General features: G+C 45.6%; 1 pseudogene across 1 annotated transcript; it reads left to right on the top strand.

Moving 5' to 3' along the window:
- Positions 1–14,503: 14,503 nt before the first annotated feature.
- On the top strand, positions 14,504–15,034 carry LOC308469267 (small ribosomal subunit protein uS19 pseudogene; annotated as a pseudogene). The gene has a single exon. The product of its transcript is annotated as a small ribosomal subunit protein uS19 pseudogene (transcript).
- Positions 15,035–16,213: the final 1,179 nt, after the last annotated feature.

Genomic DNA, 16,213 nt, shown 5'->3' on the forward strand with positions numbered 1-16,213 from the left:
AAAGGCTGGTTTAGACAGCCCTGAACAAGATGGGTCAGGGGTCTGACTGAGCATAAGGCAGTTCCCTGTGTTCCTATCCTGAGCTTGAGCAAAGCCTACCTACCAAGTATTTCCAAAAGGAAAAAAACAAAACGTGTCAGAGTGCAAGTCCAGTTTACCTAACATCCTGTCTCTAGTCCTAGCATTGTGGGAGGTATTTCCAGGATAGCAGCTAAAGGAAGGGTATGTTGTTATTTCTTGGACAGAGGACAATTCAGGAAATCCGTTCCTGTCCCAAGATAGAAACTTTTCCTCAGCAAAGGAACAGAGTTCCACAGAACCAGAGTCTGCAAGAAATATGCCTCTGATTCACAAGGCACTTTTCTTATTTGCTGGAAACTTCTTTTCTCCAGTGTGTGCGTGCAGGGTTTTCTTTTCTTTTTACTGCTATAAGATACAGTTCAACAGTACTACATTGCAGCAAGCACTTCGTTTGTCAAATGAGATCAGTGTTTCTTTCCCACCATTCTGTTTTTCTTCTGTTTGTAAACTCCTGCCAAATTTTCTTCTCGCTTACTCCTTCTCTATAAGACCCCCTCCCTGTTCCCAGTCATCATCCTCTCCAGGGATTAAGCGTTTCTGTTGAAATGCCCAGCTGTCTTTTCTATCTATGTGCATTTGCTCCACCTGGCCTGCTGGAGACTCTCATCTGATGTAATCCAACCAAGAGGAGCTTCCCTGCTCTGTTTATGCTCCTCCATACAGTCTTATACAAACTGCTGGGACAGGAACTGACCATGAGCTTGTCCGTGTTTCCACTTGTGGACTGCCTAGAAAACGCGGATCCGAGCAATTTTCTCCTTGTCCTGCTCCTTTCCAAGGGAAAACCTGCTCTTTTGTGATAGATTGGAACAAATGGCAATCCCAAATCAACAGTGTTGTACTATAATTATGCAATAAAACAGTGTTGTACTATAATTATACAACAAAATTATACAGTATTTATACAATAAAAGGATGGGGAATCTCTGGCCACAGATGAAAACTTCCCTATGACAATACATCCTTAAACAAAGAAAATGGTTTGTCAGGAGAAGGCTAGATAAGAACCCTTGCCCCTGACCTCTACTTTTCTGTATGCCCTTTTTGCTTTGTTTATGTAGAGGAATAGTCAATAAAACCCATGGTTTGAAATGGTGCAGGATGCATCCTACAACCTGATCTGTGCCTTCCTTGAGCTGAGACTTTATTCTGAGTAGATCAAAGCAATACATGTATGCAGACTGTAGGCATGTTTTGAAAATGCTTAACAGCAAAAACATGGATCACTTCATTCAACAGTGCAGTTATTTTTTGGCTAGAAGACTTACATCAGGACACTTGTGATTGTATGAATATGCACCTGTCAGTTCTGCAGTGCAGTTAGAAAGCAGGTATCCAAATATCTTAGCCCTCTTGGATATGAGCCATCCTTCACATAAATGACTTAGCATTTAACTCCATAATTCATTCACCTTGATAAGGTTCATGTCCATTAACCTGATGCCGGAACAGCTTAATTTTGATGGATAATAGCTGGAAGCCCTGGGATTAAAAGAAGTGCAAGGACACAGCGGCAGCAACTTTCGCAAAGGACCAAAACTGTGCACTAAAATGGAAATGGAACTCTTGGTGCCACAGGGAAAAGGCAAAGGAAAGTGCAAGGAAGTCTTTATGAAAGGAAGATACAGTAGTAGTACAGAGGTTAACAGATTTGGAACACGGCACGAGAAACTGCTAGAATTAGTTTATGGGCCATCTACAGCTAACCAGCATATATAGTCAAGTTTTGCTACCATCACACACACACACACACACACACACACACACACACACCTCTTTCAAAGAACCAGGTTGCCAATTGGGTGCAAACAGAAATGTCTGTGTGCACAGGTGATTGGAACTTCTAATTAAATCCGAAAGCTGGAAAACGGTAATATCGGATTTAGTTCTGCTGTTTCCCAGCACCTCATTAACCTCAGGGCATTCCTTTCATTAGACATCTGAAGCCTGGCTATTGCTAACCTCACGTGTATACTTGACACCCAACTGGGGGGAAATGTCAACACTCCTGCCTGAAAAATAATCCCCAGTAATTGCTCCAGATGGATGAACAGGAGAGAACAGCACTGCCAGCTAAAGCTATAGGCCACAAATTATCCAAAACGGACTTAAGCCTGCCTAAGCCCATCAATTTCAATGGGTTTAAGGCTGCTTAAATTTGCGCTGGAATATGGCCATACACGGTTTTAAGGAGTTTATCCCTCCTCCAGCTCAGATGAAGAGATGAAAGATGACAAAACCTTCCTTTAAAAAAATTGATTTAATAGATTATCGGAACTAAATATCTGTTAACGATGGAAAATGGGGGTGTGGGGGGCAGGATAGTTCTCAAGCTGCTGGGCTGAAGGGGGAGGTAAGAAAGTGAGTATATTTTGTATGAATGGGGCACAGGAGGAGGGTGTTGGAGGGTAGAGGATCTTCAAGCACCTGAAGGGAAAAAACTGAACAAGACTGCAGCAGCACAGGATGTTTGGAATGTAAAAGCTCTTGCAGAGAGGTTAACACATCCTCCCACAGCCCCAGGATAGAGAGGGCCCCTCGGTGTAATAAAGAAAAAGCTGGCTGGACATATAAATTGCAGCTCTAAAGCCCATGACAAGCTGGTAACTGAATAATGAGGATGAAGAAACAATCTGTAGAAAAGGAACACAGAGACAGAATTACTGGGTCCTATACTCAGAGAACTTCAAGCGGATTGGCATGGGGGGGGTGGGATTTCTTACAGGTCAGCTTTCTGCAGTTTGATGCACACAAAACATCCACATAAATGGAGCTGGTCCAGATATCTGTTCAGCCTATATATGGGAGGCTATCTAGGGGCAATTAAAAAAGAGGCCTCTCTTTCTCCCGCTAAGCCTTAGGAGTTAAATTAACCCTAAGCTTGGAATGGGTGTGTTTCCCTTACCTGCCTTTGAGGTAAGGTTACCAGAGGTCCCCATTTCCTGGGCACAGTCCTCAGATTTACAAATCAGTCCGCTGCAAAATCCTATCATTCCAACTTATTTCAATGAAGTGTCCCCAGATTAATTGAAAAAAATCTGGTAACCTTACCTTGAGGACCAGTTGCAATGAAAGATACGGGTTGCTGACTTGTTTCTCTCAGGGCTCCCATGCCTTTAGCAGTTGCTTGGCAAACAGAAAACCAATGCCTGAACCCCCCTCTTCCCCCCCCCCGGAAACTGTAGCAGCTGAATTGTTCTGTGTCTCATGTACCTGTTAAAGGCACAGGAGCCATTTTAGAAAACAGCTGGCAACTCACAGAATGACCTCTCTAGGGCTACTCAGTGAATGTGCACATGGGAAAACTGAATTTCCTTCACATGCTATGCCTAGGTAGCCAAGTGTGTGAACTGATGTGGATGTGTAATGAGTCTTCCTGCTCTTGTGAAAGTGCCTAACATGTGTACATGCGTAAGTCCCTTTTCACAAGAGTAAAAAAGCATGAATGGGTGGATGCATTCATACTGAAGGGGCAATCCATGAGTGTGCTCGTCCCTTACATGTGTAAACATATATTGAACTAATTGTGGTTTCACAAGCAGGTTACCAACTAGTTTATGCCTTTAAGCACATATTTTGCCACGATAAAGTACAATAACAATAGTTGCATCTCAACCGATGACAGTATTAATTATTTCCTACGTTGAAAAATTCCACGTTACCTTTTCATTCCTAGCAAATCAGACCTTCAAAAAGTCCACAAATAATTCCAGTGGTCTATCAAGAGAAAATTTTGTCAGGCGATGTATGCCGGCTGATAGACAAGCAGTTGAAGAGAAAATGCATTTTAAGCTTCCCGATAAAACATTTTGAGGGTGGGAAAGAGAGATGACTGATCATTACTGGTGACAACACCTCCACCTACGAGGTGATTCTCAGTCCAAGGAAGACACAATCTGAGGTATGGTGGTCCACATATTACAGTTGCTACACTGAGATGCTGCCTGCACGGTGGCTAGTCCATTACAGTGGTACCTCGGGTTACATACGCTTCAGGATACATACGCTTCAGGTTACAGACTCCGCTAACCCAGAAATAGTACCTCGGGTTAAGAACTTTGCTTCAGGATGAGAACAGAAATTGCGCGGCAGCACAGCAGCAGCGGGAGGCCCCATTAGCTAAAGTGGTGCTTCAGGTTAAGAACAGTTTCAGGTTAAGAACGGACCTCCGGAACGAATTAAGTACGTAACCAGAGGTACCACTGTATGTGGAAAGCATCAAGCAGTGCTGCAGCAACTGTAACACCCAGGTCAGTTCCAGGGGGAACTAGAAAGGGGCTCCCTCTACCTTCCTTAGAGAAGCCCTCTATGTTTTTTTTAGGAAAATGGAGGGGAGTTCCTCATTCAGTTCCAAAGCTTCTGTTTTCTGTCACACACAATAGAAAGTCCGAGGAGCTAGCAAGAGTCCACTCCCACCCACTTCTCTTCATCACACCTGACCTTTTTACATTCACAGCCTACTGCCTCCCCAAAGCAGGAAGCAAGAATCTTCACATTTCTTTTTCAAGTCTTCCAGGTTATAAGCAGACTTTGGAAAGGATGGAAACCAGTATACAGTCTCAGCTGTCAGGAGGAAAGAAAATTAAACAGGCCTAAAGACCACATGCAGAAAATCTTGGAGGAGACAGAGTGTTGGGTCAGTGCTTGCATTCATTTTTCCTTCACACACATTTCCTGTGGCTTGTAATATTCCCCTAATGCTACTTCTACCAGCCCAGCAATCTCCTACCACAATCTCCCAGGTTTCCTCTCATAATATCCACACTCTCCTCCCAGTACTTTTCTCAATGCCTGTCAGCCTTATCCCTCCAATCTGTCTTTTCTACCTGGACTCCCATGAGCTTCTTTCACTCCATCCTTCCCAACCCATCTCGTTTCCCCCCAGCCTCCCTTCTCCTCGGGGCCCTTTGCCTAAGATCCTGTTGCTCTTGCATCTGTTGATAGTCAGACCTTTACTTTCAGCCTTCCCTTCTCCATATCCATGCCTCTCCAGTGGGAACAGGCCGCAATCTGATAAGCAACACCCAAATTGTTTCAATGTAGGGTACCACACCACCAGAAAAACAGAGAGTATCTTCCAGATCTGAAAATAAAAGCAGTGATGAGCTTGGGGTTAGAGCAATGGAGGCTGGCTGGAGGGCTATGCATCAAATACACAAAATGTAATTCCCCACATCAAATAAGGAACTATGGTTCTTTCCTAATATTTCTTGATTTCTTGATTTTATTTTTATTGTTGTTATTGTTATTTGGATGCTCTGCCACTGAGCTACAGCCCTTCTCCTGATAGTGTAGAATCTCTCTCTCTCTTTAAAGAAGAGCCAGTGTGGTGTAGTGGTTAAGAGCGGTAGTCTCATAATCTGGGGAACCAGGTTCGCTTCCCCGCTCCTCCACATGCAGCTGCTGGGTGACCTTGGGCTAGTCACACTTCTCTGAAGTCTCTCAGCCTCACTCATCTCACAGAGTGTTTGTTGTGGGGGAGGAAGGGAAAGGAGAATGTTAGCCGCTTTGAGACTCCTTCAGGTAGTGATAAAGTGGGATATCAAATCCAAACTCTTCTTCTTCTCTTCAAACTCTTCTTCCTCTCCGAAACTTTGCTGAAGGTGGTCCAGTCACCATTCCACTTGCAAGACAGATAGATTCATAAGAATATGGTGAAGGCAAACATTACATTAATCAAACAAACAAACATGTTGTGAGACCTTTTCTATATACCAAAGCCATCTACCAAATCTAAACAAGGAGCCTAACATAGAAAGAGGTTTTTAAGACAACTATGGGATTTCAGTTCTTTGGAGAACTAAATCTATGTTGCTGGATTGAGTTAGTTGATCATCTAGGAGCAGAGGCTGACTTGGGCATTATGGCACCCTGTGTGATCCCAAAATTTGGCATGCGCCCCCCCAGTCCCAGCTCTTGCACTGCCTTCTCTGAAGGCAGGTAAGGAGGCCCCTGGCTTTGGGAAGGAGATATGAGGGCACTAGGACCCTGTCAGAACCCTCATGCCTCCTTCCCAAAGCCCAGCACCCTCTGCTCAGTGCCCAGTGCATGCACACCTATCACACAGCCCTAAGTCTGTCCCTGCTAGGAGGATGGCCATGTTTTCTACTTTACAGAGGACAGTCCTCTGTTTGAAGTTGTCCCCTATCTGAAGGGCTGCTCTATTTAAGGAAGTCTTCTATTTTAAGGACTGTCTGCTTCAGTTTAAAGATAAAGAACCACAAGAAAGGAGGGCAGCAGCCTTGACGTTGCTCACCCAGTTAGCAACTGGGCAGGTGACTAAGCAGCCACACAAGTCATCTCTACTCTTACCCACTATGGTGAGATGTATTGTATTTCTGTTTAAATTATAGGAATTATTTCTCTTGTTTGGTGAGACATTTCCTCTCTTTTTTTGCAATGTGTTCTTCCTCTGATCTGAGGAAGAACACACAACTGATTCCTCTCTCCCACCCTAATCATGAAGACCTTTTCATTGTGTTTGTGTGTGTGTGTGTACATATGAGTGTTTGTGTACATATAACACTCTCCAATATGGGTATGTGTGTGTGTATGTGCACATGTGTTTTTACACAAATGCTGCTGCTAGTTAGAGAAGAATGTAAAATTGGAGATAATAGCTTCCATGTGCCCATGTTACCGATATACAGGGAATGGCATGTTGAATAGTAGACTGCAGATCACAGTGGCGTAGTGTGGGTTGTCAGCACCCAGGGCAAGGCAAGTAATTTGCGCCCCCTAACCCGTGCATTTGCGCCCCCTAACCCGTGGATTTGCACCCCTAACCCTAACCCCCAGATGTTGTGCCTGGTGCAGCCGGCCCCCCCTGAACCCCCCACGCTACGCCACTGGCAGATCAACTTCTTTGGATTCACATCTTTTGCCATGACATGATTTCTGCAAAGGGAGCGATCCCTGGATGCCACAACATTGCTCTAACAAATGCATCCCTTGTTGTGGGTAGATGAAGGTCTCCCAGGATTCGACCTACAAAGCTGAACTGATAGATTTTGCAGTCCCTCCATATTAGCTTCTCTGTGCTGCATGGAAAGTGGTCAGGGGAGTGTTGCGGACATCATTGTCATCATCGTAATTTTATTATTTGTACACCGCCCATCTGACCGGGTTGCCCCAGCCACTCTTGGTTGATGCTGATGATTTCATTATGACAAGTAAAAAGCCATGAAATTTAGCAACCTGTAACCACCCAACTCTCTCTCTCTCTCTCTCTCTCTGTGTGTGTGTGTGTGTAGCTGAGTGCCTGAAGCAGCTTGTCTCCTTTGGTTCTTCGTGGGGTGGGGGGAGCTGAAACACAGACCCATCTCAGCATTAAAACTGGACTGGCGTCTGCTGGCAAAAGGACTCCATGCAACAACAATAACAACCCGGAGACACATTCAAATCCCTCATCATCATAAACCCCCTAACAAAACATAAGACCCTTGTCAAAAGCAAAGCAAATGTTGCAAGAAGCTGGTGGTAAGTGGGGGGAGGGGGGGAGGAAAGGAAAGTAGTTTGTTCAGCAGATAAAATAGTATGATTGTCTCTGGACTGGGTTTATTTGACCTTCTAACTTTCAGCCAAACAACATTTTCCTATTAAAGCCTTCCTGCTCAGCAGGATTAGGGGGCCCTGAAGCCCACCCTCAGTGCCAGGGCTTGAAATCAATTCAAAGTGATTTAGGAAGCTGCTGCTGCTGCCTGAGGCTGCCATCAGGGGCAGGAAAGGGCCTATTAAGCGCAAGGGAGGGAAGAATTGCTTCCTCTCAAATGAGAACACTGGGAGGCAGGGCAGGAATGCAGGCAGGATGCTACTTAACAAAGCCGGCTGATGGGCCTGTGTCAGTCTGACAAGGGCATGGGAGTGACACCGCTCCTTCCTATCGCAGAGGACGAAGCCTGTGATCCTGCAATTGATTATCTCAAATGGTTCCGGCAAACCAAAGCAGGAAGCTGCCTTTCTCTTTCTAGTCATTATGCTTTCTTCACGGCTCGCCTTGCTGGGAATCCCATACGCAGCAATGGGGGGCAAAGGGAGATCTAAATATTAAACAGATAAAGCTAGAGTAGACCAAGCTGTGTGTTGCTTGTGTGCATGTGTTGTATGTTCTTTTGCTTTGGAGTTCAGAATATTAGGAAATATAGGAATCCTAGGAAGCTACCTTGTACCACAGTTAACACCTTGGTCTATCTAGCTCAGAATTGTCTGCTCTGACTTGGCAGCTGCTCTCCAGGATTTGAGAAAGGGGTTTCTTCCTAGTCCTGCCTGGAGACACCAGAGATTGAACCTTCTGCATGCAAAGCAGATGCTCTACCACTGAGCTATGCCTCCCCCCAGCCCCCCCCCAGCCCGTCTGCCTCTATACTTCCAGAAAGACTGTGATAAACAGGAAATAAACTCTCTGACCAGATTAGGGAGGAAATGGGTTTGTAGGCAGCTCAGAAAGAAGGTTCCCCAAAAGCTGAGAAGAAAGTAGGTTTGGACCTCCCCAAGGGAAGAAGAAACAGAAGACTCTAAGGTTGCCATGTGTTCTGTATAATGCAGGATTGTCTCATATTTCAGTGTAAATTGCTACGTCCTGTATTAATAACAGTTTTGTCCTGGCTTTTAGGTCTTCTCTCTCCCCCTCCCCAGTTAGGGACACCCTGTTAGGCTGCAATAGATTGTAATGGATTGCTTTGAAGTCACTTCGGCACCAGATGATGAAGAAGAAAATCTGGTATTAGTACTGGTGTGGCTTTTCTTGTGAGATCTTACCCTTCTCTCACAGTTTGCATAACTGGAGTGATGTGGGATGCCTAGCACCATCTCCAGTGAGCATGAGAAATGAAATGGGATGTTAACAGCATACTCATGGTAAAGGTAAAGCTGCAATTCTGGCATTCCCAAAAAAGCACCAGAGCAGGGATAGTCAAAGTAGTGTCCTCCAGATGCCTTTGGAGCACAGTTCCTATCATCCCTGGACACTGGCCATGCTGGCTGGGGCTGGTGGGAGTTGGAGTCCGTCCACACCCAGAGAACACTGCTTTGGCTATGCCTACCTCAGAGCAATGCTACATCATGGGATGTAAAGGTAAAGGACCCCTGACTATTAGGTCCAGTCATGACCGACTCAGGGGTTGCAGCGCTCATCTCGCTTTATTGGCCGAGGACCCTGTGCAAAATCCATGGCACAAAGGTTAAGACGCAGAGCGGCAGTCCCTAAGCAGGACCTTTCGGGGCCAGCTGCCAGAGCACAGTGCCTCCAGTTCCCATTCCAGGCCAGTGGCCCAGAAGGATGGTCAGTGGTGAAGAAAGGCGCTGAGAGATGCAGGAGAATTTGTAGGGTTGCACTCCCTCCTATCCTTCTCCTAGTGTAGAGTGACCAAGATGGTTTCAGTACCGGTCTCAGACCTAAAGCCAGATTAAAACTAATCCAGATATCAATGCCAGTTAAAAATGTCTGGACTCGTATATAATATTTTTTAAATTTTTTTGGTCCAGTAGCATCTTAGAGACCAACTAAGTTTGTTCTGGGTATAAGCTTTCGTGTGCATGCACACTTCAATTGCTCACTTGATCACCGGCGCAACAACAGAAGATTTCCAAAAGATAAGATGGCAAAACGAGTCTCCAACACGCATCCAGAATCCTGTGCTGCAAATGCTAACAGGTTTTCTGAATGAAACGAAGCTGTTGGTGTTTGACCATGTAGTTCTGGCTGTGTATATTTCTTAATGCAACATGATATCATTGATCGAGATAGTGTTAACATCTATTAATATTTGATATGCTCTCTTTGTAAGGACTCTATTTTCTATAGTATTATTATCACTTTACAAGAGGCCTGCAGTCAAATGCATGCATTTTGTGCATTAGCAACATCATCATCATTGCATATTATATTTTACTAGAGTCCCACAGAAAAAAACCAGCTTATTTCAGCTCAGCGTGTGACTATCCCACCTCAACTCTGCCGTTCCTAACTCTATATGCCCTTCTTGCACTTTTCCTCCCCCTCTCAGACATCTAACTCTTGACCTTCATTTCTCCCTTTCATTCTTCTGATCAAGTTCCCTTCCTTCCCACACTTCCCACTTTCCCTGGCCTACTAACTTCTTAGAATGGTGAGTCCTGTCCCCCAATTCTCAAGTCTGAGTGGGTTTGTAGCAAAGCCCCGGCAGACCCACAATTCATAATCCAGGACCCTGTGAGCTGCAGAGCATTTTGATGTGCCACAATCCCATGATGTAGCATTGCTCTGAGGTAGGCATAGCCAAAGCAGTGTTCTCTGGGTGTGGACGGACTCCAACTCCCACCAGCCCCAGCCAGCATGGCCAGTGTCCAGGGATGATAGGAACTGTGCTCCAAAGGCATCTGGAGGACACTACTTTGACTATCCCTGCTCTGGTGCTTTTTTGGGAATGCCAGAATTGCAGCTTTCTACCTAACTACGGAGGGAGGCGGGTGGTGCTGTGGGTTAAACCACAGAGCCTAGGACTTGCCGATCAGAAGATCGGCGGTTCGAATCCCCGCGACGGGGTGAGCTCCCGTTGCCCAGTCCCTGCTCCTGCCAACCTAGCAGTTCAAAAGCACGTCAAAGTGCAAATAGATAAATAGGTACCGCTCCGGCGGGAAGGTAAACGGCATTTCCGTGCGCTGCTCTGGTTTGCCAGAAGCGGCTTAGTCATGCTGGCCACATGACCTGGAAGCTGTACGCCGGCTCCCTCGGCCAATAAAGCGAGATGAACGCCGCAACCCCAGAGTCGGTCATGACTGGACCTAATGGTCAGGGGTCCCTTTACCTTTTACCTAACCACAGTAGCTGTTCCTCGATTTATTTGAGCCATGGACACCGGGTGCTACAGTTCCTTTCCTGGTGGGATGGGCACGGGGGGGGGTTCCATTATTGATGTCCTCTTTTTCTTTTGAAAGTACTATTTTGCTATTGCTAGAGTTAAATTTTGCCGTTAAAACAAGGGCGGGGGGGAGAACAAACAATGAAGCTAAAGTCAGTAGTTAAAGCTTTCCCCCACCCACTCAGCAACACAGGAAGAGAAAATGACACGGGGCAATTTAGACAGGCCATTCAAGGGCCAAACTGGGGTGGGGGTGGGGAATTCATCACTATTTCCCCAGCTGGATCCACACAAAAAAGAAGAAAGTACTAAGCAGCAGCTGGATTTACAAACAGGAGGCTTGGCATTAAGAAGGACATTTGCTGAACTGGACTTACGTATGAGTAGACCTTACTGAAAGACATGCCCATGGGTGAAGGACATTGCGATGTGCTATTAAGTCATGTGCAGGACATCCACTTTTTTCATTCCGCTGCCAGCTAAATGGAGAAAAGCAATGTCTCAGTAGCACTAAATGGATTCTGCCCTGGAATCGCCCTAGGGCAACATAGCCAGAGGCTCAATTACTACCATTAGGATGAATTCCCACAGTACATTGATGCATAAGCCCTTTTTCGGGCAATGGGAACTGCTCCCAACTTCGAGTGCATCCAAATAACATATCTATAAGCTTGCCGATCAGAAGGTCGGCGGTTCGAATCCCCGCGACGGGGTGAGCTCCCGTTGCTCGGTCCCTGCTCCTGCCAACCTAAGCAGTTCAAAAGCACGTCAAAGTGCAAGTAGATAAATAGGTACCGCTCTGGTGGAAAGGTAAATGGCGTTTCCGTGCGCTGCTCTGATTCGCCAGAAGCGGCTTAGTCATGCTGGCCACATGACCCGGAAGCTGTATGCCGGCTCCCTCAGCCAGTAAAGATGAGCACCGCAACCCCAGAGTTGTCCGCAACTGGACCTAACGGTCAGGGGTCCCTTTACCTTTACCTTTAAGCACACATCAGTCATGGTGGTAATGTACCTTTTTACATGTACACATGAAACATTTTAAAGGCCCACCTTTACGTTGTAAGGTGCAAAGGGACACAGAGTCACGGTAGATTCCTAGCATTTGCTGGAGTGGAAAATAATTTATATTTTTGAAGTAAAGCAAGGAGGAAGATCCAGAAGGGGGCAGTACAGAGGCAGTCACCAGCCTTGAAAAAGACATTTAGATTTTTTTTATTTTATTTTTTGGTACTGTCATGCTTAACATCTCAGTAAGTCAGAAGCCTTTGGATTAAGCCCAGAAGAGGGTGCTGCCGACCTCTAAGATGTTACAGCAGGGGAAAATTTATACGCTGTAAGGTTTACCACCTGCAGTACAGCTAGCTGGTACATAAATAGAAGGCTTCCTTCTCAACACCCTTTCTAAAGGAAATGCTCCACGCCCCCAGGCAAACAGCAAATCCACTAAGCAAATCTCACCAGTAAGGAAGCTAAACAGTTCTCCCATCCGATTTGGACTGCAAAGACGCAGCCCGGGAGAACTGGAAGAGGAAATGACACATGTACTTACATTTGCTGTGACAGCTTTTGCTGTAGCCTGGATGCAAACAAATCATGAGAAAAGCCACGTTTAAAAATAGCGAGCATGGGATGCCATCGCAATCGAAAGATGCTAGGTGACAGTTACTGGAAATGGACAAAGAAAGCAGATGGGGGACACCTAAGCGGGGGGGGGGGGAGAGTGTAAAACAGAAGCGGGAGTCAGTGCCAGTGGAAGACAGAGTAGAAAAACTCTACCCATAATTCTGAGTTAGGAGCAACCATGAGACGGAGGAGGAGGAGGAAGAAGAAGAAGAAGAAGAAAGTAAGAAGCAGGTAGGTGGGGGCTGGCTGGGCACACAGTTGGGGCAGTGCCTCATTTGCCCCACTAGACCAGCCGCCACAACAGGTTCCAGATGTTGTGGCAATTCCCATCTGCCCCAGCCAGCACAGCCAATGGTCAGGAACCACAAGACATTTCCCAGATAGGGATGAGAAGGATGAAAAGCTGGTAGCCTTGCAGAGAATAGAGTTTCCTCTCTGCCACCGGCAGCAAATCAATACACTGGAGCAAATCAAAGGCATGTTGCACACTAATTCAAAAACAGCACGTTCTCCCGTTTCCCAAATGCTGAGCCCAGAAATGACTGCAACTTTATACTTCAGTAGTCCCAGTCAAATCTGCCCCTTCTTCCCAGTCCACTGTGCTTCTGTAAGGATAGGGGCAATGGCAAGATGCATACCCTTCTCTGACGCAGCAGAAACCTCGTTTCTCTGGGACTTCTTATTGACACACACTGTTTTGTCAGGACTGTGAGGGCCTCTCAGTGGCTTAGTCCCAAGTACATGTGCATAGCTATATTAATCAGTTGCTTCAGCGGATGAAATGGAAGGGGGAATTTTTTAGAGTTTTAGAGGAGAGCTCACAATGAGTGGGGCACAGGAACCAGCTTTGTGCCCAGTCTAGCTTGCTCAGTGCTGCTGTAGGCTCTACATTGACTGGCAATGGGTTTCTCCAAAGTTTCAGACAGGGGGTGTTCCCAGGCTTACCTGGAGATGCCAGGTGTTCTACTGCCACTGTCAGAGGCATCATGCCACTGAATCCCAGTTGCTGGGAATCACAGATGGGCAGAGTGCTCTTGTGCTCAGGTTGCAGGTTCGAGCTCCGTAAGGGACAACTGCATATTCCTGCATTGTTTGGGGTTACACTAGATGATCCTCAGGGTCCCTTTCAATTCTATGAGTCTATGATTTAAAGCATATGTTCTGCCTCGGAGTGCTAAACCTTTGTTTATGAAACAATATGCCCTTTCACACTTCTTTCAATAACAGCACAAACTTATGCAAGTCTTCAAAAGCATGAGTACAATGAGAATTACTCCCATGTAAGCGGTTATAGGAGTATAGCCTAAGGATGTTTTCCTGCGGGAATGGGCAAATTTATTTAAATGCAAATTAACGTAGATGGTTAAAAAGGTAAAGGACCCCTGACAGTTAAGTCCAGTTGCAAATGACTCTGGGGTTGTGGTGCTCATCTCGCTTCACTAGCCAAGGGAGCTGGCGTTTGTTCGCAGAAAGTTTTTCCAGGTCATGTGGCCAGCATGACTAAGCTGCTTCTGGTGAAACCAGAGTAGCGCACAGAAACGCTGTTTACCTTCCTGCCGGAGTGGTACCTATTTATCTATTTGCACTTTTACGTGCTTTTGAACTGCTAGGTTGGCAGGAGCTAGGACTGAACAATGGGAACTCACCCCGTTATGGGGATTCAAACTGCCAACCTTCTGATCGGCAAGCCCAAGGCTCTGTGGTTTAGACCACAGCACCACCCACGTGCCAGTAATGTAGATGGTTAGTCAGTTATAATTAATCAGCTGTCAGCTCTTAAAAACTATCTGCTTCATTTCAGCAAGAGGGTGAGTAGTCTTCTGAACTTAATAGATATGCCCCCACAACTTAGAAGGTTGGGGGCACATGCACACTCAAACACAGAGACACACGTCAAAATGTGTCATTGGCCCAGCTGATTTGCCCCCTTCTCCTACACATCATTTTTTCATAAAACATATCCAGTTGCTTTTCCTGGAGGAGACTGCGGCCAAGATGGCGGAAGTGGAGCAGAAGAAGAAGCATACTTTCCGGAACACCTATCAGGGTGTTGACCTGGACCAGCTCCTCGACATGTCCTACGAGAAGCTGATGCAGCTGTACAGCGCCTGCCAGCGCCGGCGGCTTAACCGCGGCCTGCGCCTCAAGCAGCACTCCCTCCTCAAGCGGCTGTGCAAGGCCAAGAAAGAGGCCCTGCCCATGGAGAAGCCTGAGGTGATCAAGACCCACCTGCGAGACATGATTATCCTTCCGGAAATGGTGGGCAGCATGGTTGGCGTGTACAATGGGAAGACCTTCAACCAGGTGGAAATCAAGCCTGAAATGACTGGCCACTCTTTGGGAGAGTTCTCCATCACTTACAAGCCCGTTAAGCACGGCGGACCTGGAATTGGGGCCACCCACTCCTCTCAGTTCATTCCTCTGAAGTAAGGGGATTTGGGAAGAGTTGTGTCTCTCGTGTAAATAAAAGGGTTTCCCAACAAATAAATAAAGTAAAAATAAAACATATCCAGTTCTCAGTGAACAACGTATTTATTTCCTTGTTTGTTCCATTAATTAGCTTTTCTTCATTGGCCAGGATTGGAGAATGACATAACACATCTAAAACAACATTTTTTGAGGGGCGGGATCCTGATCCCTATGAATATCTCTGTTAGGCTGCAATCCCATACACAGCTGTGAAAAAGCCCCACCGAATTCAGCGAAGTATTGCTTCTCAGTAGCCACACGTAAGATTCTGCTGTGAATGTCTAATTCAGAAACACCACCAGCTTATATTCTCTTTTATTTTAATAGGACATTTCAATTGTGCCTCATGGTCTACAGCAAATCTTCCTATAATACCTTTTCTGTTCGTAGCTAGATATTATCTGTCTTAAACTCCACAGGCCAAAGTTTCCTGAATGTCTTCAATCCCAAACATTTCCAATTTTGGTAATCCTTAGTTACACTATTCAGGATATTATTCAACACAATGAGAGTCTCACAGGAGTGTCATTCCAGCTATGATTGATAATTACTGATGTAAAATTTTGCAAAACTTGTTTTCAGCTGAATTTGATTTATTTGAATGCAGCTACATACCAGGGAGAGAAAATAAATGTCAAACCTCAAGTTGCTAAGATCTGAGATATGAGGCAGACATCGCATTACATCTGTGTAGCACTGGACTCTGTGAGAAATATATAGCACCAAATCTCTCAGGAGTCAGTTGGACTTTGGATGTTTTCTCTAACAAATGTCACTGGCAAAGGAATGTCCCACTCCACCTGGAATATTAAAATGTGTGGCTAAAGAGAGGAAGGCCTCATTCAAACCAAACACAAAACCATAGTTTAGCATTATGGGAATGAGACTGAATGAGCCTTGGGTTTATGCATGCTCCCTTCCCCTCTTTCCAGCACAGTTGCAGAGGAATCTAGAGGCATTTGCTCCCCAAAACTAACTTGGGACAAACTGTAGATAGTTTTTAAAACTGTGGTCCAATGTCAAACCATGATTTACAGTCCTGGTTTGTTTGGGTAAATTATCATTAAAACAAACTAAGGTCCCTGGGGTGGTATTCAGCTACGTTTTACTCACAACATACCGACTGAAATTAGTCATGTTCATTCATTTCAACGTTTCTACTCTCAATAAAACCTAGTTGGAAATAATTACAAACTGCAGGT

The sequence above is a fragment of the Podarcis pityusensis genome (assembly GCF_964106645.2).
Source record: "Podarcis pityusensis genome assembly, chromosome: 2".
In the NCBI taxonomy this organism is placed as follows: Eukaryota; Metazoa; Chordata; class Lepidosauria; order Squamata; family Lacertidae; genus Podarcis; species Podarcis pityusensis.